This window comes from Leptonychotes weddellii, chromosome 3 (assembly GCF_054177405.1).
Source record: "Leptonychotes weddellii isolate Sample4059 chromosome 3, ASM5417740v2, whole genome shotgun sequence".
Lineage (NCBI taxonomy): Eukaryota > Metazoa > Chordata > Mammalia > Carnivora > Phocidae > Leptonychotes > Leptonychotes weddellii.
This window is the reverse complement of record NC_138371.1, coordinates 12,579,805-12,602,788: the sequence shown is the minus strand read 5'-3', so window position 1 is coordinate 12,602,788 and position 22,984 is coordinate 12,579,805. Positions and strand designations below refer to the sequence as shown.

Below are 22,984 nucleotides of genomic sequence, written 5' to 3'. Positions count from 1 at the left end.
TTCTAGTTGCTGAGGAAACAGGTAAATAAAACAGAGCTTCAAATAAAGAAAGTCGACAAGAGAAAGCAAACATAAAATAGGTCAGGAGATGATAAAAGCTGTGAAGGGAAATGAAGCAGGGTGAGGAAAATGGAAAGGATGGACAAATCGCAGAGCCTCCATGTTTCTCTATCTGCTGGTCAAGGAAGGCATCCCTCTGAGACCGTGTTTGAGGAGGGAACTGAATGATTGAAAGGAGCAGCCATGTGGGTATCCTAGGAAAAGTGTTCTACGTAAAGGGAAGAGCAGGTTCAAGAGCCTTGAGGCTTTTTGTGTTTGGCATTTTTAAAGATCTGAAAGGAGGCCAGTACAGGGAGGGGTTAGGAGATGAGGCTGGAGAGGTAGAGCACGTCATTGATGGCTGGTTGGGCAGCTTGTTTGATGAGCCTGGGAGAATTTGGGGATGAAGTGCGGTCTTGTGAGAAGTATATGCCAAAGGTAGAGAGGGTGTGTTATCAGAAACAAAGAAAGCTCTGGGGGAGTGAAGGTCTGTGTGATGTAGGTTTCCCTTACAAACCCCAACATCTATTCAATATATGCAGAGCACCTCGCATTAAATATAAATACTCATTGTTACCATTTCTATCAAATTTGCTGTTAATCGAAAAGGTTCAGGTCCTAAGTCCAGCATTTATGGCTTGTCTCTGTGACCTCTGGCCAATCACCTAACTTCTCTGGAACTCCCTTATGCTGTGTTATTGTGTGGATGAATGGATTGATTGAGAAGATGCATGAGAAATGCTTAGCAGAATGCTTATCACATATTAAGGGCTTAATAAATGTTGCTTATTATCATCATCAGGGAATTTCTAAGCCCCTCCATTTGTTGTAACAATATGGAGATGAGAGACAGGGTTAATATTATTTTATGCCTGTTTCTAGCCTATCTTCCCCGTGGTTGTCTTCCTTGCTTGCTTCACGTCTCTGTTCCCCTGACCCCCACCAGTCTGCAGCCCCTTTCCCTGCTTTATTTATCCCCCATCACAGTGACCAACCTGTGAGCTGTTCCATGTTCACTTTATCACTGTCTTTCTCTGCCAGCTAGAATGTAAGCTCCTTGAGGGCAGGGATCTTTTCCTTCAGTTCATTGATGTCTCTCTAGTGCTGAGAACAGTCCTGGTGCACTGTGAATTCACAATTGACATGTGTTGCATAAATTAATGAAAAAAAAATTTCAGGGGAGGACTTCAGCTGTCAGCAGGAATGGGTACTACCCCAAATCACACACCTCTGTGTTGGAATTTAGAGCATTGAACTTGGTAACATAGAGCATTGGCCCTTTGCCTTACTATCATGAACATTCAGGAACTGTATATCCTGGATTTTAAGCCTGACAATTCGGAGAGCTCCAGAAGTTAGACCAATTTACTTTCCAAGGAACAAGCTGCCAGCGCTGTTTCAAGTCCATTGGGACCTAACCTCTCTGGCCATTCGGCAAAGTGAGACCAGGTAGCTGAGTTCTGTAAATTTCTTCTATTAATAACTGCCAAACAGCCTTCCCTCGACTGGCTTGGCTTCTCACTTAAGTCACCTATTTCGACTGGTAATTTCTCCGAAGGGCCATTTCAGACATTTCACTTCCTGAAATTATAGTGATTGTAAATTTTAGGCCATTTGCAGCACTGTCTTATCCACGGGAGTTTGGGTATAGAAAGAAAAGATGGAAGAGGCATAAGAGTTCCTTTGGACACATTTGGTTTAATCAGGATGAACTTCACAAAGAACACCTTGCTCATTTCCCTAGCGCCCCAAGACTTGTGGAGGCTGTTCTACAAAATAGTGATTGTATTTTATTCGTCATCTCTGTATTTTCTTGGGAAAGCGTGTCTTGGAGTTAATTTTGTGTTGGGTGGCAGGTTTGACCTAAATCTCCACATATACTTCCTGGGGGTAAGGATCTCATGCAGCAAGTAGCAAAGAGCGAGTCTCTAACAATTACTATGGTAAAAACTTTCACATTGGAAATTTGAGGGGGTTCTGGTTATTCTGGTTTAACTAAGATACATAGTGTCGCCCAGCTATTCAGCTCTGTTTTTTCTCTCTAAGGCTTAAAAGTCAACCATTGAGAGTCAAATATGGAAATTGTCACTGTTTGCAAAATGTCTCTGTGAAAGAATTCTTCCCTTTTAATTCCTCCTGAAATTAAAAGAATGACCTTATTTCCACTCACACATTGTCAGAGTATGAAAACCCAGCGGAGCAAAATGCAGATCTTCGCTCTGGTGGGATCAGACTTTATGCCAGGGGCCACCCCAGGAAAACTGTGTTGGAGGGACTCCGGCTGGCAAACTGTTGAAGAACACCAGAATGTTCTGCTCCCTTCCTCCAGGCAGGCTGGGGTTTGGGGGATGAGATCAGCTTTCCTGAATAGAGGTCTAATTTAAATAACGGCGGTTTAAATAATAGCGAATTCATTAGCTCCTCTAGACCGGGGCTGCTAGCAATTGCATGGGTGAGGTTTGCATTTATAAGGAGGCTGGGGGTGGGGGAAGGTGGGGGGTGGTAGGGGTCATTTCCACTGAAAGAAATGTCACGCATCCCAGGATCGGAAATGTGGGCATCCCTTGGGATTGAAAAGGAGAGGGACTTCCTCTGCTCCCTTATTAGCTCAGGGAAAGAGGTCACGGGATGGGGTCATAGTCTTGATCAGAGAAACATAGAGACAAGCTGGAGATGTACCTCAAGGAAAGTGGAGGTGAACCAGTGTATGGAAGTTTAAAAAAGTCACGTACGTAAAACACCCAGGCCCAAGGTGGTAGGATGCAAGCATGGAGGTGTCTAGCAATGCACGAGAGACTTGCTCTGGTACCTCTTCCCAGAGCAGTGATTGGTGAGGTGATCCAGGGACGTCAGAAAGGACTGGAGACACGGGAGCACCATCACTGAGCTACTCCCACCCCCGGGTATTTCCTTCCCGATCCCCCAAAGTAGTTTAAGGGCAAAGAATGTCCGGGATAATTCGTTTATATATAGGTTGGCAGGCAGAACATAATAAAAGGATTCAATCAGCCATGAAGTCGTGTGTGCGTGTGTGTGTGTGTGTGTGTGTGTGTCAGAGATAAGGTGATCAAGACACAGCCGTGGGGCAGCTGAGGGGATCTACTGGGCTTCTCGACACTTTGGAGAGGTGAAATCACCTTCAGAGAATCCCAGATATTGGTTCTTCCTATGTGGAAGGGCTCAGTACAACCTCAGAAATTGCATTAGTTCTCAGAGCAGATGCCTCCCCCAAGCTGAGACCGAAGTTAGTAGCCTGCAGCTGATACTGGATCTTTTATGTTGTTCTAAATTAAATTCAGAGCAATTCAGCCCATGCTACAAGTACTATTATGTGGGCTTCCTTGCACTAAATCTATGTTTATGGGAACATAAAATACATGTTGTTCCTGTCATCGGATTTTATTATTGACGATGATTTCTAATACTTGCCCATCAGCCATCCTTTTAATCACTGTCAATCTTTCTTTCTTATTGCAGTCAGATTTAAAACATCGATGATGGTTTTAAAATAAGGCCCTTCCTCTGCTCAATTGTATTTAGGGCTAATTAAGAGTAAATAACTATTCCCAGCAAGGAAGGCAGAATCCAAGCAAATCTTTGACAAATGCAGCCTTCCCTTTAGAGAAACATATTCTTGTCTGCTGCCAGTAAATATTTCCATTACAACCATAAGAGACTCCATTCCCTCCCCACCCCACCCCCCACATTGAGAATGTCATGCTGCTCTGATACAAGAAGAGAAAAATAAATACCAGTCAAGGCCAGGAAGGAAAACACAAGAAGCATTTAATTAAGACAAGAACATATAATTCCCTGTTTCTTTCAGTGGATCCCCAGTTCCATTTGGTTTCTGTCTTCAGCTGTGTGAAGCAAATGAATGCAATCACTGGCTCAGCTCCCACTCAAGGCTGACATTTCCCCTAAATCCTCCACCCCCCCGCAACCTCCCACACCCTCTGTGATGCAACACAATTCATTCACTATAATTTGAAGGTTACAGTCAATGGCTCCAAGACAAGAATTCAGACGGGATCGGATCAGACTTCCTGCCCTACGAAGGCTCATCTTGATTTCAGTTCCAAAGGTTCTCCTGCAACGTATCGCCTAAGGGACTTCTCTCTTCCATGTTGCTTTGACTGGGCCTTTTAATTTCCCCTTTCATTTAAAGATGAGAATTACTGTTACTTTGCAAATTATAGATTTTAATATTTCTTATATTTTCCCTTCCCACTGGAATCTGACAGTCGTTTTTGTGAATTTCTTCTCACTGGAGAAAGTTAAAATGAAATGTCTTCCCAGCCCAGGGAAGGAGAAAGAAGTGCATTGAAAGATACAGAAGCTGCACAGCGTTTGGAAAGTCAGCTTTGAGCTATTCATCTGGAAATACAAGAAATAGATTTTTTATGTTTATCCCAATGTATACAAATACAAGAAAATTCTTTTACAAAATAGAGTTGAAACAAGTTACCATAATGAAGAAACAAACAAGGGTGTAGTTTATTTTTAATATAAACACACTTAAACAAGAAACTCTTATATGCATTCAGCAAAGAGTAGTTGAACATCAGCAATGTCATGGGCTGTTGAATCCTCCTTACTGATTTCACCCAGCTACAGTGGATTCTCCAAAGGGACTAGACACATAAACAATCCTCAAAATTAATTTTATTTAATCCACTTAAGAATTATAAACAGACCCCAGCTTACTAATTGCTAGTGGTCTCCAAAGTACTAAGTTTTGCTCTATATTTACTATGACAACTGAGTTCATTTATTTTTCCCGCAACTACTTGTTGAGCCCCTATCAAATATCAGATATAGTTCTAGGGGTTGAGGATACTCCTGTATCCTGTAACAAAGATGAACGCAGCCCCTGGGTCTGCAGGAATTACATTCTAATAAGCTATATATTCAATAACAAATGAATACATCATATTTCAGGAGTGATACGTGTTGTGAATAGGAGTTAGATATTATCAGATGGGGCCAGTTATTTTAGGGAGAGTCATCAAGGAAGGCCTCTCTGAGGAGGTGACTCTTGAACAGATTATAATGCACAAGCTGGAGGGCAGTAGGAGCAGGTTGGAAAAATGAGCATAAGCTGGCCTTGTAGGCCATGGCAAGGACTTAGAACTCTAGTTTGAGGCAGACTAGAAGCGTTAGCTCAGAGAAGTAGTTTGATCTGGTTTACATTTTACAAATATCTCTCTGGTTATATGGAGAATTGACTTTTGGATAAAGTTGCCAGATGAAACACAGGATGCCCAGGTAAATTCTTTTTAAGTAAGTTTCAATCCAATATGGGGCGCAAACTCACAGCCTCGAGAACAAGAGTCATGCATTCTACCAACTGAACCATCCAGGCACCCCATGCCCAGTTAAATTTAAATCTCAGATAAACAACAAATAATTTTGGCATAAATATGTCTCAAATATTGCATGGGACATACTTATACTAAAAAGATTACAGTGAGACCAGAACCCCTGAAATAAAATGCTGTCACTAACCTTCTTGAGAGTATTTCTCACCTCGGTCACTTTTTTGTTCTCTTGTTCTCTTTGCCTTCCACTTTCAAAGTAAACTCCCCAGACCTGTTGCTCCTGGATTTCTACCCTGGCTCAGAAGCCAACAGCAGTGAAAGAGGAGCAGGGAGGAAAAAGTGATGGGTCTTTGGCCAGTGGCTCTTTTCCCTGACTGGCCCCTGCTCACTTCCTCTTTCCACAGCTTACCAATGACTGTCCTCCCTGAACCCACTTTAGAACATGCTAAAATCTCAATATATTGAGACCGTTCTTTTATCCCTAAGGCAATGCCACTGGAAGTTTGTGAGGACACAACACACACACATGCAGTGATTAGACAGCCAGTCATTGTTTCCTAAACACCGTGCTAAGTGTGTTTGGGTTTACTTAAGCCTTGATTCTTTCTCCCCATCATTAGGAACCCTAAGAACAAGATGATCCTCCACCCAATAGCAATAAGCTTTGATCAATGAAATGGTCACAAACACTTGCCAACAATGGGTCATCCTGGAGACTATGAAAATAATGGAGACCTAAGAAAAGGTTCCCAATGAGGGACAAAAAAGGCACCTTTTTGTTTCTTAACACTCAAGAAAGCCAAAAATTATAGACAGCTGAGGAACTAGAGCTGCTTTTCTAGAGTGATCTATTCATTGGCTCGGGCTGCCATAACAAAATACCACAGACTGGGTGGCTTAAACAAAAGAAACTTACTTACCTAAAGTTCTGGAGGCTAAAAGTCCAAGATCAAGGTATCTGCAGGGCTGGTTTCTCCTGAGGCCTCTCTCCTAGGTTTGCTGATGGCTGCCTTCTTGTCATGTCCTATGTGGTCTTTCCTCAGTGTGCACACATCCCTGGCATCTCTCTCTGTGTCCAAATTTCCTCTTCTTATAAAGACACCAGTCAGGTTGGATTAGGGACCACCCTAAAGGACTCATTTTAACTTAATCACCTCTTTATAGGCCCTCTCTCCAAACAGAGTCACATTCGGAGGTATTGGGGCTTCAATGTACAAGTTTTGTAGGGACACAACTCAGCCTGTAACAAGCGAGTAGACATCTGTGATAGCCATTGAGGTCATTGTCAGCTGAAGGACTGAAGGAACGATCTGGGTTCCCAGAACAGTGGAATAGTGGGTCTCTGCCAGCAGTGGTCAGGGTGAGAAACACATGAATGGAACACAGGGCCAGACCACTAACTGGGTCCAGCCTCCTTATTACCTGGAATGTGAAATACCAGCCTTCTCATTAGATAGGCTGTTTTTTCTAAATGGGAATAAATTGGACCATAAGGAATACAGAAGGATTATGAAAGCATGTCTAATGCTTTATTAAAAATTTAATGCAAGGGGCACCTGGGTGGTTCAGTTGGTTAAGCATCCAACTCTTGATTTCGGCTCAGGTCATGATCTCAGGGTCTCGAGATCGAGCTCCACAATGGGCTCCATGCTCATTGTGGAGTCTAATTGAGATTCTCTTTCTTTCTCCCTTTACCCCTCCCCTTGCTCATGAGCTTTCTCTCTCTCTCTCTCTCTCTTTCTCAAATAAATAAATCTTTAAAAACATTAATGCTAAATAACCCCTGATTTGTAAAGTTTGATAATCATCAAACACAGATTATGTTTAAAAGGTTTAAAATGTCTTTTTGACATGGCAAGGACATAATAAAACTTTTGATGATGGCAGAATAATAAACACAAAAGAAGAATTTGGAAACCACTGCCCAGAGTAGTGCTTTTCAAACTTTTCAAAAAATATGAATCTGATGTCAAAGGAGAGTGAACCCCTGGCTGGGAGAGGAGAGAGAAATGGATGGTTGTGTTTTATCAAAAAAAAAAAAAGTACTGGAAACTTACATTCTGTTCTAGGATATATTTCTTTTTTTTTTTTTCTTTCAAGATTTCATTTAAATTCAAGTTAGTTCACATATAGTGTAGTGTTAGTTTCAGGGGTAGAGTTTAGTGATTCATCACTTTTATATAAGACCCAGTGCTCATCACAACAAATGTCCTCCTTAATGCACATCACACATTTAGCCCATCTCCCACCCTTTGATTTTATTTTATTTTATTTTTTATTTTTTTATAAGATTTTATTTATTTATTTGAGAGAGATTGAGAGAGCACAAGCAGGGGGAGCAGCAGAGGGAGAGGGAGAGGCAGACTCCCCACAGAGCAAGGAGAGCCCGACATGGGGCTTGATCCCAGGACCCTGAGATCATGACCTGAGCTGAAGGCAGGCGCCCAACCAACCAAGCCACCCAGGTGCCCCACCCACCCTTTGATTTTAAAAGTAGGTTTCGTTTGTCCCCCAAGTCCTCAAGATAATTCACATTCCAGTAAGGTACATGATGCATAGTGGGTAGCTTTTTCTGACCCCTGGCATTACAGTTCCACGTTTGGATTATTTGTGCCCCAGTTTGAGAATCCAGGCCTCCAAGTCTTGACTGCTCTCTCATACAACAGAGTTGCCCTCTGGACAAAAATGTTGACATACATCCTCATTAAGCCTCAACCACAGGACTTGCTGCAGGCATACTAGCAGGAAATGAAGGTCTAGCATCTAGTGCAGATTAAACCAGAATCTCTCCTTTTCCATCACAAGCAGCAAATCTTGGCCAGTCCAGGAACTCCCACCATTTCTTTGGTGGTTAATGCATCAGTTAGCTATTGCTATACTTATGCCACATTAAAAAAACACACAGAAGACTTTAGTGGCGTAAAATTATAAACATTTATTTTCACTCACGACTCTACGAGTTGGCTGAGTAGTTCTGCTGATCTTGGCTGGGCTTCGCTCAGCAGTTCTTGCGTTGGCTAGGGGGTCACTTCCATAACTGACAGTCAACTGATTGTTCATTAGTATAGGATGGTCTTGGCTGAGATGACTGGCTTTGCTCCATATGGTCTCTCATCCTCCAGGAGGCTAGCCCAGGCTCCCTCTCATGGTACAGGCATGAGAGAGTAGAGGTGTGCCAGACCTCATGAGGCCCGGCCTGGGTCAGAGGTGAGGCCCCATTCTATTGCCCAAAGTACATAAAAGGACAGCTCAGATTCAAGAGACAGGAAAATAGATCATACTTTTGACGAGAAAAGTGGTAAAGTCACATTGCAAAGGGCAGAGATTCAAGGAAGGTTGGAGAACTGAGGCATTTTCTCAATCACTTTACCACAAGAGGCGTTCTAAGTCACCTTTCTGTAAGCAGAGCTCTGGATTCCTATTATCCTTTTCCATATTGCTTCCATGGAGAGCTCAGGGAATGTTATGAGAACCGGGATCCAATGTTATTGGAACTCAGATGCTCAGATGGAATCCTGGCTGTGACAGATTTTAAGCCCTCCTTGGACATCAGTTTTGGCCACTTACACATACCCTTTGTTGGGAGAAGAAGGGGAAATGCGAATTTTCCCTAATAATGACTTTCTTGAAGTCCAGTGGTTGACTGGTGATAGGATTGTTCTATTAGATTAGGCCAAGTCCTTGATCAAAGTGAGGTATATTAATGGGGACTTTAATTAGACCTGTGAAAATCTGGCATCCGCTTGAGCAAAGATTTCAACCATGTAGAGAAAGAAAGTGTGTCAAAAATGTGGAGGAGAAAAATTATGTAAGTCAGTAATGCTTAGAAGTGTATAGAGGAAAAATAAATTATATTTTTGAAGCTAGTTCAAGAAACTTCAGTAATTATGAGCCAGATGTATAGCGCATAAAACATAGCTTTTCCATGGAAGCACATCTTGTAGTTAAAAGAGAATATACAAAAGAAGCTTAGCTCTTCATTTTTAAAGTGTAGCATTATCCTGCTCAGATACTCACTTCTCTTTTATCCATGACTCAGGATGAATATTAGGGGAAGGAGAAGGAGGGCTCATATAGTTTCAGGAAGGGCCATGCAAAATGAATTTTTGAATGCAGAATGAAGGGATCTAGAGAACTACATTGATTGGGTCCTCTGACAGGCACATTATCTCATTTAATCTCCACCGTAACATTATTGGATTGGCATTAACAGCCCCTGACTTTATAGGTGAGGAGGCTGAGGCTCAGAGAGATCAAGCAACTTGCCCAAATTCACACAACTAGTGAGCGTGAAAGCCAAAATGGAGCCCTAATCTGGTTTCCATGTTTTTCTGGCTGTGATTCTTTCACTACAAGAGATCACTGCCAACTTGGGTAACCTCATCTTTGTATTTGAAAATAAAAAAGTACTGACCTGGTTTTTATTCTTCAGGGTTTGTTTTTCCTTTTTTTCCCCGCAAAGGCAGAGAAAGAAAGCCTACATAATGTCATATGAATGCCTCACTCTTCGTTCATCGTCTTCCTTGGAATGATCTTTGTCAGACTGAAGACCGAGAGACTAGTCCTCAGGGGGTAAAAACCAGCCGAAAGGTAAACAGAAACAATACAGTGACCCCAAAGTTGACAAATTTGAGGAAGAACTCTGCTCCAAGCTTGAGAGAGAGGGGAGACAGCCACCCATACTAGATGCATGACCAGCACTCTGCTGCTGTGGGCACCCATGCCAGCATCCATGGTGAGGTAATTCTAGAGAACAGCAGGACTCATTCATTCCACACGCCTTCTCAGACAGTTAGGGCAAACAACTTTCAGATGCATTTCCTGTTAGCTTAAAAAAATTTTTTTCCATAGTTGTACTAGTCAAATAGTATTTGAAAATTCCCTTTTTGTGTTTCCTTTAAAAGCACTTTCTTTTGCAAGAGGTTTGCCGGATATGATATCATCGTAATTATTCCTTGACCAATTTTATCACCAACTATTTCAAATATAGACAGTTTATCCAGCTTTACAAGGTGGTTAGCGTCACTCTGGGAATGTCCAAAGTAGTGATGATGGAAACATTTCAATTCCACAGCCAGATCCTTCAGTGGGAGTAATGTGTGACCTCTCTGCCTGATGAACATTTACTATGTAGCTTGGAGACAGAACTAATTGGTTGTATGTGGAGTCATGAGAAACACTTATAAAGTGGCTTTAAAAATCTGCAGTTGAAAACATGAAAGAAAATAACTACTTGACAGCTAGTCCTTACGCTGAGTTCTTCAGAGCAAACTGTTCAACATTGTCGCAAATGATGACACCTCCAAAATTATCCCTTGAGTCCCTAAACAGAGTTCAGAGTTCAGGGCTTCCCATTTCCCTGTCTTGGGCTTTTCTCAATGATTCTCAACCAGAGGAAGCAGCCCTTCTGGGCTCCCCAGAGGTAGGTGTAGACAGAAAAAGCTGAATCCAGCTTTACAGAGATCTGCCCTTCTGTAGGATTCTTACCTCAAAGACGAGAGAAAAGAAGAGAGAAATGTTGGGGCGCCTGGGTGGCTCAGTCGTTAAGCATCTGCCTTCGGCTCAGGTCGTGGTCCCAGGGTCCTGGGATCGAGCCCCACATCGGGCTCCCTGCTCGGCGGGAAGCCTGCTTCTCCCTCTCCCTCTGCTTGTGTTCCCTCTCTTTCTCTCCCTCCCTGTCAAATAAAGTCTTTAAAAAAAAAAAAAAAAAGAAGAGAGAAATGTTGGCATGTTGGTAATAAATCACTTGAGACAATGCTAAGTCATTCTGAGAAAGGGATAAGGAAATAGACATTTAGTATTGAAGTTTCAAGGTAGAGATAGTGCCAGAGCTTAGTTGGAAAATGACATTTGCTGTAGATAAAGTTTATTGAGAGAGAGCATTTCCTACCATGAGAATTTTCTCAGTCTCATGAAATTTGGCGGCTTCCTTCTAAAGAAGTGGGGTAGAGGCCAGCACCACTGGCCAAAGTGGTTAGTTATTGGTGAGTGTATCGAGGTGTGAGGGTCTCACCTTTGTTCAAAGCAAATTCAGGCTGGCCCGGCTCACTCGTGGGACTCGAGAGCCCTCAGAGGTCCACGGAGGTGCCACTCATAAGCTTAACAGCAGAAGGATGAGCAGGGCACACCGCATTATGTGGCAATAGTTAGGGAATGGCGTGCTGGAGCCTTTGGGATCCCTCAGCCCAGAAAACCTGGGAATCAGCCCCCTCCTGACCTAATCTAGACAACATGAGAGAAAACATGAGGCAAGATTACAAAGGGCATTGACATTAAACTGACACTGGGGAAACAAGATGTGAGACCTTGGCTTTCTTGACAATAAAATTGGGGCTAGCCTCTGACCACCGAGTGAATGTGACTGTTTGAAACAGAAGACTTCCCTTTGAGATGTGAGGTTGATTTGGCTCCAACACCCATTTCTTCCCTGATTGTCGGGGTTGATGGGGTTGTAAGGTTGCTTAGGTGGCTCACCTGGCTGGCTATGAGGAGGCTCTTTCCTTCTCAAGCCAGCATCCTCTCTTCTGTAACCCTTTGTGACCTACAGATACAACTTCTCTTCTAAACCTTCCAGCTTATGAGACTCCTCCTCCCCTCCTTCCCACTCTCACTTCTACAGAAAAGGCATCAAGATCAACCAGGGCCTCAGAGCCACATTTCAACTCTAAATGACTGTGGTTTGTTTTTACAATAAGGAGGAGGAGTGAGTGGGCACGTACTCCTTTGGAATTTGAAAGAAATTTCCTTGCCTAGAGGGCTGATGACTTGGGCTTCAGTTCTCCCTTCCTTTCTAAATGTGCTTCTTAAGGAATAACCCAGGAAAACCATCCCTAGTCATCAGCAGTCAAACATGTGAAAATTGTGAGCTCATCTGAATCACCTTTCTAGTAAGGGCAGAACCAAGCAGAAGTCCGTTTGGGGCACCTGTTGAAGAATAGTAACTCTTGCCTTCAAGTGATCTTGAAGAGCTCATTTTCATTAGCATCGGAACAGAAGAGTACAGATTTTCCTTGACTTGCAATGGGTTTACACCCTGATAAACCCATAGGGAGTTGAAAATGCCATTGAGTCAAAAATGCATTTGATACACCTAACCTACATCATAGCTCAGTGTAGCCTACCTTAAAAATTCTCAGAATACTTACATTGGGCTACAGTTGAGCTAAATAATCTGACACAAAGACCATTTTATGATAAAACATTGAATATCTCATGTAATTTACTGAATACTATACTGAAAGTGAAGAGCAGGGTGGTTGTATGGGGACAGAATGGTGGTAAGTTGTTTACCTTTGTCATCATGAGGCTGATGAGGAGCTGCGGCCACTGTCACTTCCCAGCTTCACAAGAGTATCACATGGTGTATCACTAGCCTGCAAAAAGATCAAAATCCAAATTTTGAAATACGGTTTCTACCAAATGCATATTGCTTCTCCACCACCATAAAGTTGACAAATCATAAGTCAAACAATCATGAGTCAGGGACCATCTGTATTAATAATCAAGATGAACACTATAAGAAACAAAAGGAAAAAATAACATACAGGGATGGGGGGAAAAGGTAGAAGAAAAGTAAAAAATTAATAAGGCTCTGAAAGCCTGATGTTACAGCTCAGTTTTAAAAAAAATTTCATATTTTTATATGAAATTCCATTCACCAAAGACTTTCTGGGGGGTTTATTGTGTCCTAGGCAATCTGCTAAGTTCAGGAAATAGAAAGATGAGTAAGACCAAATCTCTCTCCCAGAAAAACTATGTTAAGCACACAGTAAACATTCAATAAATGTCAGTTCTCTTTTTCTGCTAGTGAGAGAAATTCTGAACTAATGAATATTTATTGTGGATGGCTGAGGGTTTCTAAAAATAGTACACTCTGGAAGAGAAGGCTAGCTCTCCCCCAAATACATCCTCATCTCCTACGACCAGGCACACTAATAGACTACATTTCCCAGCCCGCTTTGCAAATAAGTGTGACCATGTGATCAAGTTCTAGCCAATGGCATGTGATCAGAAGTAATGAGTTGTTTCTGGGCTGAGGATTTTTAATAAATGGCTGTACCTTCTCTGACCAGTTTCTTGATTACCTCATCATGTATAATAGACAATTTTACCACAGGCGAAGGTAGAAGATGTGACCCATCCCTGAAGAAGTTTTTAATAGGGGGCTGGGCATGATCAAATTTGTTACAAGTAAAAATTTCCTGATGACACGTAGGAGATGGTTTGCCGCAGGGCAAGACCACAGGGCAAGAAGACAAGTTAACAGGCTACTGCAAAAATTCAGGTGAGAAATGATGCGGGTCTGAATTCAGCAATGCCTCTGGGTGTGAAGCAAAGGAGGCTAATTAAAAATTATGTCTTCAGACCTCAGTTGCTAGAAGTTGTCGGAAGGCAGATGGGATTGGGAAACATGCCTGTAATCCCGAGACACAGCCAGGAAGAAAGGCTCCTACCACTTTTTCCACTTCTTCCTCTTCCTCGTGCTCCTCGTTCTCCCCACACCCGATTATTTTCCATTTTTCAAACATCAGGATATACCCCTGAGTGCACATACAAGGGAGTCGACGTTAGTGAAAATTCCAAATCCTATGATGGCACTCCAATCCAAACCATAGTCAAATACCACTAAAAATTATTTATAAAAATGTCTTTAGTCAGCAGCTCCTTAACTAGTCATTGGAAGGAATCTCACTAGAGAAAAATACTAATAAATAGAAAGCACCCAAAGGGGAACAAGCATAAGGAAGTCTTAATCTAGGATTGGGAAAAGCAGAACAGAAAAAGATAAGGAGGAAAATATTTAAACGCATCACTTATAAAATTTTTTAATGAAAGGAAAATGGATGAAAAACAGATTTGAGGCTTAAGAACTGAGTTAGGCACCAGGATACTGCAAAGGGCTTGATGCCCTAAATCATTGCCGGGATACAGGTCTTAATTAGGCAATTGAAATATTTTCAATAATCCACTATAGCAAAGCACACTAGCATTGTCAGTCCGAACATCAGAAATTGAAATGATATCTCTTGACCTTGATTTTATAAATACGTTTTTCCTAGATCAAAGTAAGGAGTGCCTTTGCAAAAGTTCGGAAATATACCGTTTCCCAATTTAGCATCTTTCCTTTGACCTCACATTCATCTGTACAACTGTGGTACTCCTTTAGGTATCTATTAATATTCCTAGCACTTACTATATGATTGATTTGTGAATCCTAAATTAGCTATTCAAACTTTTAAGAAAAACTACAAGCCCAATGTATAACTCTTTAACAACATCAATTTAGGAAAGAGACAAATTATTTTGGCAGCCTGAGAGGTTCTAGCTTTGATTATAAGGAAAGGAAAAATTTTTAAAAATGCCTTTCTGTCTCATAGTGTTCTTAGTAGACAGAAAAATAGTTCATTCTTTGAAGATAAAATGTAGAGTCAGATTCAGAAGGAAAATATCTGCCAATAGAAACAGCAATGAGAATTAGTTAAATATCCTGGAAAAATAAGATTTAGCCCAACTCTGTTGATATTACTTAGTAAGATTGGACACCAGAATTGGCAAAAAAATATTTCTTATTCAACTATTTTATGGAAATCCTATGAAAATAATTGGAAACAGAAACGTTTAATTGCTTCACCAGAGAGAATGTGCATTCCTTCTCTTCTACCCTCAACATTCTCTAAATCTATAGAAAAGTTTTGGAAGGAGAATACATTTTAAAAATCCTCAATATGTGAAACAGATATGAAAGTTAACTGTGAAGCAAGGTTTTATATAGCAAACTTTTTTCCGCTGACTTTCTTCTTAAAATGGAATCGATACATTCTACTGCTTCAAAACACAAATGACTTCCAAAAGGAAATAAAAATTGAACCCAAGAATGCCACGCATCTCCTCTATAGCATGAATTTAAAGTAAATTAAATTGGCTATGTTACTCATATTAACACAAAAATAAGAATGCCATGAGTGAAAGTTACCGAAATGTGAAGCCACTGAGCGAGGGTGTGGCATTTGCAAGCACCCCAGGCTTACCAATATGGTCCTAATTCCCACGGATATGAGTCTGTCCCAATTCAGGTTTCCAGTTTATGGCTTGTTTTAAGGCTTGCTGCCACTTACTAACTTCTATAAGCTGAGTTTGCATGAATTTATTGCTCCGTGATCATTAAATTGTTTAGGACTGGTTATTAGCACTAAGTGAATGAGCCACTATACAGTAATAACTACAGCAGTGCTGCTTTAAAGGTGTGGTCTCAAAACTTTTGGTACCAGTCTTAGGGCAGAAACTCAGACTAACCATCAAGGAGCATCTTGTTCAACCACAAATAGACCAAAATAATCAAAGGTGGATCAGAATTGCTTATTTATTTATTTGAGAGATTGAGAGAGAGAGAGAGCGCAAGCAGAAGGAGAGGGAGAAGCAGGTTCTCCGCTGAGCAGGGAGCCCAATGTGGGGCTCGATCCCAGGACCTCAGGATCATGACCTGAGCCGAAGGCAGCAGCTTAACCAACTGAGCCACCCAGCCGCCCCCAGAATTGTTTTTTAAAAGTCTCTCACCATAAGTAATTGAAAAGCACTGGTCTACACTGAATCAGGAAATAGAATCCTAGTCCATGTGTCTGCAGGTGGGGACAAGAAGATGCCAGATGAAGAGGGAAGAAATACTTTGATGATCTCAAAGTGTGTTTTTTTTAAAAAACTAAAGTTTCCAAAGGGCAATGGGAACTTCTAAAACCACAGTCCACCTTCTGTATTTAGAATGTGGGGTCTAGTCAGAGGAAAAACATGTAGCCTAATGGTCAGTCCGGCCGCTAATTTTCAAAATTGGTTACTAATGGTGAGTAGCACATAATACAAAGTCAATAAATCACCCAAAATCATATCATCCACAGATAATCATGCTAATATTTTGAGGAAAGCTTTTCTAAATTGTTTCCTGTATCGTGCAGTTCACTTAATACATCATGATTATCTCGCAAAGTCAATAAATACAGTTTTCCATCAACACTGTTAATAACTACAGAATATTCCATTTTATGAATATTCTATAATTTGTTTAACCAATCTGCAACTGTTGTGTATTTAGATTATTTATATATATCATATCTTTCCATCTTTTTACTTTTAATCTCTTTGTGTCTTTATAAAGTGTGTTTTTTGTAGGCATATATATTTGATCTTTTTAATTCAATCTACAATCTCTACCTTTTAATTGGAGTATTAGACTATTCATGTTTAATGTTATTATTGATATGGTTGGGTTTAAATTTACCATCTTGCCTTTGTTTTCTATTTATCCCTCTGTGTTTTGTTTCCTTTCTCTTATTTTTCTCCCTTTTATTGTATTGAATATTTTCACAATTCCATTCAATCTCCTTTGTTGGCTTATTACCTCTGTTTGTTGTGTTATTATAGTAGTTGCTTAAGGTTTATAGTTTATGGGCACCTGGGTGGCTCAATCAGTTAAGCGGCTGCCTTCGGCTCAGGTCATGATCCCAGGGTCCTGGGACCGAGTCCCACATCGGGCTCCCTGCTCAGCGGGGAGTCTGCTTCTTCCTCTATCCCTTCCCCCTTCTGTGTGCACTTTCTCTCTCTCTCACGCTCTCTCATGTTCTCTTTCTCAAATAAATAAAAATCTTTAAAATATAAGGTTTATAGTTTTCATATTTTACTGCTCAAAGTGTACTTTCAAGTGATACTATGCCATTTCACATATAGTAAAAATTTCACATTTCTCTCCTGCTGGCCTTTGTGCCACTTTTGTCTATACATTTTGCTTCTATGTATGTCATAAACCCACATAGATAGTCATGATTTTTGCTTTGCACAATTATCTTTTAAAGAGACTTCAATGATAAAAAAAAAGTCTCATGTTTATCCACATATATATGTTTCAGTGTTCTTTTGTTACCTTTTCTATTGTTCTTTGTTTAGATCAAGATTTCCAGCTGGCATCATTTTTCTTCTGCCTAAGAGACCTGCCTCAGCATCTCTTATAGAGTTTGTCTGATGGTGATCACCCCTTTCTGTTTTTGTGCATCTCAAAATGTCTTTGTTTGGTCTTGGTTTGTGAAGGATAATTTTCCTGGGTATACAATATGAGGTTGAAAGATTTTTTTTTTCTTTCAGTACATTAAATACAATACACTATCTTTTGGCATGAATTGCTTTTGGTAAGAAATCTTCCATCCTCCTCTTCCCTGTTTCTTTGTGTGTTATGTGTTTCTCTTCCTCTGACTGCTTTTTTTTTTTTTAAAAGATTATTTATTTATTTATTTGACAGAGAGAGAGAGCATAAGCAGGTATAGCAGGTAGAGGGAGAGGGAAAAGCAGGCTCCCTGCTGAGCAAGGAGCCCGACGCGGGGCTCGATCCCAGGACCCTGGGATCATGACCTGAGCCGAAAGCAGTTGCTTAAGCAACTGAGCCACCCAGGCCCCCCCTTTGACTGCTTTTAAGATTTATCTCTATCACTGTTTTTCAACAATACAGTTATGTTGGACATTGTATTTTTCTTTATGTTATTGTGCTGGAGGATTGTTGAGCTTCTTGAATATACAGGCTTCCAGTTTTTATCAGAGTTTCAGCTATTACTTTTCAAATATGTTTCCTGCTCCCTCGTTCCCTTTCACAGACTCCAGTTCTATGTAGATATAGCCCCGCTTCATCACGTCCCACGGTTCCCTGAGTCTCTCTTTTCATTTTCAGGAAATTATATTCTCTCTGTGTGTTTCCAGTAGTTTCCTTGGTGTGTTTTCAAGTTCACCAATTGTCTTAGCTGGGGCTGCCATAACAAAATGCCATAGACTGATTGGCTTAAATGACAAACATGTGTTTCTCACAATTGGGAGGCCGAGAAGCTGATTTGATTCCTGCAGGGAGCCCTCCTCCTGGTGTGCGGAGGCCACCTTCTCACTGTGTCCTCACTTGGTGGAGAGGGAGTGATCCCTCTCTCATCCTCTTTTTATACAGTCACAAATCCCATCATAGGGGCCCCACCCCATGACCTCACTCAACCCTAATTACCTCCCAAAGTGCCCATCTCCAAAAACCCTCACATCTGGGGTTAGAGCTTCAATATACAAATTTGGTGGTGGTTGTTGGTGGGGGGACACAATTCAGTCCATGGCACTAATCGTCATCTGGGGGGCAGTTTCTAATCTGCTATTAATCCCATCTAGTATGTTTTTAATCTCAGACATTATAGTTTTCATTAGAAATGAAAGAGAAGTTTGGTTTGTGTCTCTTTTTTTTGTACCGTATGTCTTTGTATCTTTATGTCTTCCAGGTGCAAATTTTCCTCTAGCTTCTTGAACTTATAAAATACAGTCATAACAACACCACCATCTGGTCATTTCTGGCTTGATGTACATTTTTTTTATCATTAGGGGTTGTATTTTCCTGCTTCTTAGTATGCCTTCATCAAATGCTTAACATTGCGATTTTTAACGTGTTGGGGCCTGGGTATTTTTGTATTCCTCTAAGTATTCCTGAGCTTTGTTCGGGAACACAGTTAAGGTACTTGAAGACAGTTTTAATCTTTCAGATGGTACTTTTAAGTTTTGTCAAGTAGGTCCAGAACAGTGTTTCGTCTGGCCCTACCTTTTCTCTACTACCAAGGGCAAGTGCTATCCCAGTAACGTTACTGAGACAAAGGCCTTCTGGGCACTCTGCCATAATTCCATGAATTATGAGCTCTTCTACCTTGGCTTGTTGGAACATGAACTATTCCTGACTGTATGAGAACAGGCCGGCATTTCTTCTGTATCTTGTCGGTGGTTTTTTTCCAGGTCTCAGGTAATTTATTCACACACGTTCCCTAATCAGTACTCAGCTGAAAACTTAAGGCAGAGCCCTCTGCAGAACTCCCCGTCTGTGCTTCTCTCTCCTCTCGGGGAATTTCCCCAGCAAGCTCCAGTCACCTTGACCTTCCCAAGCTCCTATTTCCAGTTCCTCAACTCAGGTCGACCTCTGAGCTCTGCCTCAGTTCCCCCTCCTGGGCTCCATCCTGAAACCTCTATGTACACAGTAAAGCTTCCCACTTTACAAGGATCTCCCTACGTTGTAAAGTCTTAGAAAGCTTTGTTTCCTATGCAGTTTTCCAGTGTTTTGGTTGTTTCAGGCTGGAGGGTAAATATAATTCCTCTCACTCCATCTTGACTGAAAGTGTCCTTTTTATTGATTTTTAAATTACTTTATATATTTAGAACCTCAACCTTTCATCTCTCTTATATATTGAGGGCTGGAGGCTCTATTGAACTGTCTTTGTGGAGTCAGTCCCGGAGCCCAGGTCAAAAGGAAGAAAACCAAGAAAGTATAAAACTCATATGGGTCCAAAGTCTGAGCTAGACATAAGCTAAATTGGTTCTCTCATTGGGAAGTTGTATAACAGTGATAGGTCATGTACTCAATTGGATTTCTATGTAAGAGGGGACTTTGATAAATGTACACCGAGAAATAAACTCTCCTGGAAATAGGTCGGGTCTGTATGTTCAAGCAAATTAAAAACAAAATAAAAACAGCTAAATATGAAATAACTGAATTTAATTACTTAATTCATTTCTTCATCTAATAAAGATATTAAGCATTTACTATGTGCCTAGGGCTTTTTAGAACACAATTAATATCATTTGATATTAAATATGAATGACCTACACTTCACTTGACACATGTCCAGAGGAAGGTACATCACTGACACTTGCTAAATGTAAGTGGTAGCAAGCAAGCATCAGGAGACCTTTCAACCCTGTGAGGCACAGACAGACTTATTTTCAGTTACTGTTTGCGCTGAGAGGTTGAAGAAAAATAAAAGCAGATTGTTTTCAAATGAGGGCAAATAAGAGTTTATTGCAAATGTGTCACTAAACTATCAAGAGAAGGTGGGTGAGGAGAGGGGGTAACTGGGTGATGGGCATTAAGGAGGGCACTTGATGGAATGAGCACTCGGTGCTACATGAAACTCATGAATCACTAAACTCTACCTCTGAAACTAATCATAAACTAAATGGTAATTAATTGATTTTAAAGAAAGAAAGAAAGAAAGAAATATGGAAATATTTTGCCCCTAGTAAACTATGTAGAGTGTTAGTGTACCAGGTATCTATATTAAGAAATTCAGTACTTCAAAGATGACTAATTCTGCCATTTAAATCTCCGCAGTACTTTGTTCAGAATGAAAGTTATGACATTTCCAAAGTTATAGATGTTGCACCCGAGGGTAAAAACAGTCCAAAAATTTTAGGTTTGGGTTATTTATTAGAATACAGTTAAATTTCAGTATGATATCCCGAAGTACAGGCAGATTCCCTCAATTTCACCTAATTATTTTCATTGCCAACCCAACATAATCAATACAATGCATGTCAGTATCCAGTATAATTAAGTCATTTGCTACAATTAATGATCACAAATTGCTTGTTAATAGACTCTTTAGAATAATTTTATGTTTACAGAAAAACTGCAGACAATACAGAGTTCCCATACACCAGCCCCCCCAAAATAATTTCCCTTAATGTTAACCTTTTACATAAACTACTATGGTACGTGCGCCAAAATAAGGAACAAAACATTGGCACATAACTAGTAACTAAACACCAGTTGTGTGGAAAAACTCAAAAATTATTCACGTGGGTGCAAACCTATGCTTTTTTTAAGGAAAAACTGCTAGCATGTTGGCTAATACTACCGTTAAGTTCTAGAGATTAGCTCTTGCATTGGGTTATTAGAAGAGTTGAAAGTAAATTGATTTGGACAGAATCTAAAATGAAATCTTGGATGAGAGCTGTTGTGCCTCTGTAGGCTAAACTTGAACTTAAGGGACACAGCAGCAGGTCACCTGGGTGGCTCAGTCTGTTTAAAGCCTCCAGCTCTTGCTTTCAGCTCAGGTCATATCTCAGGGTGGGATCGAGCCCCGCATCAGGCTCCACGCTCAGCTTGGAGTCTGCTTGTCCCTCTCCCTCTGCTCCTTGCCCCACCTGCTCTCTCTCAGATAAATAAAATCCTTAAAGAAAAAAAACAGGCACAGCAGCACCGTTAAGTGCCAGATGACTCCAGGAAAGTTGATTTTCCAGTTTTTCCAAGTGGAAAGGATTTTCCAAGGATTTTGAAGTGCTTTGGATTTACTTTTTTTTTTAATGCAATAAAAATTTGAGTAAATTGTAATTTGTTCAAATTGTACTTATCCTTACATTTTCTTAACAAAGACAAGGGTTCATTACTTGGCAAAATATTTTTTTTTCTGTTTATGTATTAATGCACACATAAAAGTAATCAAATCACACTTATATTTGCATTTTTGTGAATGGCCTTTATTGAAAAGAATAAGATTTCATGAAATAGAGACCGTGGTGGAAAATCTGGGATGTATAGCTTTTGTCTCCATGGCAACCAACTAACTGGTTGCACCTGGCCCTCCAGGGTAATTAATTTCTTGTGTGCTGGGATGGTCTGCTGCTTGTCAAGGCCAGCAAAAAAGAAACAAGATGACCTTTCTTTAAAACAAAACAAACTTAAATCTCACATAGAGGAATTAGACTTTGGGGTATGCTCAAATTTCACTCTTGCAGTGGGTTTTTACATTTGAGCAATAAAATGAGAGGTCAGATTTTGAGTTCTGTTGAGCTTGTTTTTCAGAGAGATTATGTCAGCCATATTTGTAGGATCTAAAGGATTTTTTTTCCTGCTTGAAATAATTCAGCTAAATCAATACCTGTTTATGGGTATATACCTGCACAATGTGCTTCACCTAAAAAGAGAAAGGGAAATATCAGAGATCTATTTACTAAATACCCAAAAACTGGCTATCTTTAGCTATGATGGCACCTTAGGACCACCTGAACTCTTTTAAAACAAACCAGTGTCTGAGCCCCATCCTTCAGAAATTCCAATTTAATTCATTCGGGATGGGGCCCAGGTGCCAGTAGTTTTCAAAAGCTGATTCGAATGTGTAACCATAATTAAGAATCAGGATTAGATAATATGTATACTAACTTAGTTAGCTTTGACCCAATGAAGTAAATTCTTTGTAGATAAAGATTGGGTAAATATATGATATTTATTAAAGTGAGTTACTGTTAGTTACTTAATATTCCTTCTGTGCTACAAACAGATGAAAGCTTCAGGGAATGCTTCAGGTAGTAGATTTCAAAGATTATGTTCCTTCCGGTTTGGGATTTTTTTTTTTTTTAAAAATCCAACTGAGATATAATTTAAATTTGGGGGGGGGGGCGCCTGGGTGGCTCAGTTGGTTGGGCGACTGCCTTCGGCTCAGGTCATGATCCTGGCGTCCCGGGATCGAGTCCCGCATCGGGCTCCCTGCTCGGCAGGGAGTCTGCTTCTCCCTCTGACCCTCCTCCCTCTCATGCTCTCTGTCTCTCATTCTCTCTCTCAAAATAAATTAAAAAAATAATAATAATAATAAATTTGGGAGATATACCTTCCATCTGAGGAAATTATATGTCTGAATCTCAGTGAGCCTCATTTTAGAAAGTTTTCCCAGCTATATGCTGGACCCAGATCATACTGGCTCCCAGATCCGAGTATAAAATTTTCAGAAATTCTGCTAGCTGGCCCTTAAATTGTTAGTAGCTTGAAATTGGCCCTGGTGGGAATATTTACACCATAGTAATTA

The 22,984-nt window shown here is 40.6% G+C and overlaps 2 long non-coding RNA genes across 2 annotated transcripts in view; both read right to left on the bottom strand.

Annotated features, from left to right (window-relative positions):
* Nucleotides 1-9,822: 9,822 nt before the first annotated feature.
* On the bottom strand, nucleotides 9,823-11,765 carry LOC145720452 (uncharacterized). Its single transcript, XR_014143358.1, has 2 exons — nucleotides 11,374-11,765; nucleotides 9,823-11,049 (listed from the first exon to the last, which is right to left on the bottom strand). It is a non-coding gene; the product is annotated as an uncharacterized LOC145720452 (long non-coding RNA).
* Nucleotides 11,766-12,335: 570 nt separating this feature from the next.
* LOC145720772 (uncharacterized) overlaps nucleotides 12,336-22,984 on the bottom strand; it is a 47,701-nt gene continuing 37,052 nt past the window's right edge. The window contains exons 3-4 of the long non-coding RNA XR_014143987.1: nucleotides 13,814-13,900; nucleotides 12,336-12,733 (exon numbers count right to left, since the gene is read on the bottom strand). This is a non-coding gene — a long non-coding RNA (uncharacterized LOC145720772). The remainder of the gene's footprint in view (nucleotides 12,734-13,813; nucleotides 13,901-22,984) is intronic.